The sequence below is a fragment of the Triticum aestivum genome, chromosome 4A (genome assembly GCF_018294505.1).
Source record: "Triticum aestivum cultivar Chinese Spring chromosome 4A, IWGSC CS RefSeq v2.1, whole genome shotgun sequence".
Classification (NCBI taxonomy): Eukaryota; Viridiplantae; Streptophyta; class Magnoliopsida; order Poales; family Poaceae; genus Triticum; species Triticum aestivum.
In genome coordinates this window covers 592,530,087-592,532,357 of record NC_057803.1, presented here as the reverse complement: position 1 = coordinate 592,532,357, position 2,271 = coordinate 592,530,087, and positions in this window count along the sequence as shown.

Sequence of the window (2,271 nt, the reverse complement as noted above, 5' to 3'; positions counted from 1 at the left end):
ACCAGGGCTATGCCGATGGCCTGCCCGTCGGCATAACTTGAAACTAAGCTGACGGCCAGGCCGTCGGCATAGTCCTTCATACAGAGCTCCCAGTAGCTGACACGTGGGAGCCTATGCCGACGGCCAAGCCGTCGGCACAGTTTTAGGCTAAGCCGACGGCTAGGCCGTCGGCATAGGTGCCACGTGTCAGCTACTGGGAGCTCACGCTAGCCCTATGCCGACGGCCTAGCCGTCGGCATAGTTTGCATTTGCTTTTTTTTCTTTTTTCTGTTTGTTTTCAAATCAATTCAATTCAAATAATAGCACATATCAGCACAGCAGATATATATGATGGGATAGACTTATAAAACACAACGGGATATCATCCGGCACCATCACAACAATATATGCATAAGCATCATCACACACAAGTCTCTAAATGAACATCATCACAACCAACATAAGCATAAGCATATAGAGAAGCACACAAGTCATCTAAATGATCATCACCACACACAAGTCATCTCCAGCATCATCACCACACACAAGGATCATCGAGCACCACGAAGGTCGTCACCGCCAAGACGGCCGAAGCCCAAGTCGTCACTGCTAGCGGCAGCGCTACCGCCAAGACCGCCTCCACCTCTGCCTCCGCCTCCGTGGATCGGAGTGGTCGGGCTCCGTGACTCGGGAGTGCTGCGAAGACCACCGCCAATGGTAGATCCACCTGTTCCCTGGATGTTGAAAAGACATATTAACGGGATATATGACTGTGTTGAAAGGCATGACATGCTTTGGTGAATAGATTGGGGATGAACTAACCGGCGAGGGGCCAGCGTTCTGTGCCACAAACTCCTCAAAGCTCATCAGTACTGGTTGTGCTGGAGGGCATTGTGCTGGAGGGAACTGAGGACACCTGCCGGCCGCCATATCCTGAAAAGCCTGCTGCATCTGGCTATCCCTCTGCACTTGGTGTTCATAAAGCCTCTGATGCCACGCCATGGTCTCCTGGCGTGTGTACTCCAGGTAGGCCTACAGTATGACATGATGGAACTCATAAAACTACTAAATGCGGAAAATAAAGTGAGCAATGAAGATAAGAGGGAAAATACTTACAGATTGTTGCTCCTGAAAGAGGGACTGTGTACTGGTCACTGGCTGGCTCGTGCACTGGGTCAGGCTCGGGTCGATCCGACGAAGCTGTGTGTGGGAGATACTAGGAGTGATCACAACATCGAGAACCGCCTCCCGACCGTGCTCCTTGGGCCCCATGCTCACCACCGCCATGTCGTCCAAAGGCGCCGCAATGGGGTCAGGTGTGTCAGGATGCAACTTCAGATACGCTTCGGAGTAGGCCTGCTTCCTCCCTACGGTATGCTTGCCGTAGTACTGGGGCTCGCCAGGCTTGGAGTCCTTCCGCGTACGGGCGATCTCCCACGCCTGCATGTCTGAGAGCGGCCGCTTCAGTTTCTCCTCCTGCACCACCAAACAGAGGTTAGTCATACATAAGAAAGTGATGGTAAATAGAAGAAGAAGAATGTTTAATGGGGTTAGTCATACATTAACTGCCTTATGGAGATAGTGGTTTCGGTTTCCTTGAGCATGTACTCCCTCCTTCCCTCGGTTAGCCTTATTTTTGGTTCTCGTAGCCGCCCAGGCTCCAGCCTCATCACACCAATGATCCACCAATGCCGCCCAGGACTCGTATTTTCCATAACACCAATTTGGACACACCTACATAATAAAAGCATAATGGCATGTAGGTGTGTCCAAATTGGTGTTATGGAAGCATAAAGCATAAAGCATAAAGCACCACAAGGTAATGAAAGCATAATGAAAGCATAATGAAAGCATAATGAAAGCATAATATATGAAAGCATAATGAAAAATCTTTTATACTTACCGCCAAGAACTCGGGCCTCTCCAAGGTAATGCCCATCCTCCGTGCTTCTTCCTTGGTCATCTTCACACCAAGATAGTCGTGGTAGTATGTGGAGATGGCCACATAGCGCACCTCGTACTGCATCTGGCGGGCCTTCTTCTTGCATTGGCGCAGCACAATCTGGTCTGCTCTAGCCCTGTGCTCCGGAAGAACTCGATAGAATTTCTACAATCATGCATGAAAACAAGAATGGAAGAAGCCATGAGTTAAATCATTTTCATGAAACTAGAATGGACTTGTTCTTTTGAAGAGAACTCACCCAGAAAGTAGTGATCACGGCCTTGGCATGGGTCTCATGGTCCGCGTGGCGGGCCGCTTCCCAGTGGTCCCAGCTCGTGGCCAAAACCCGA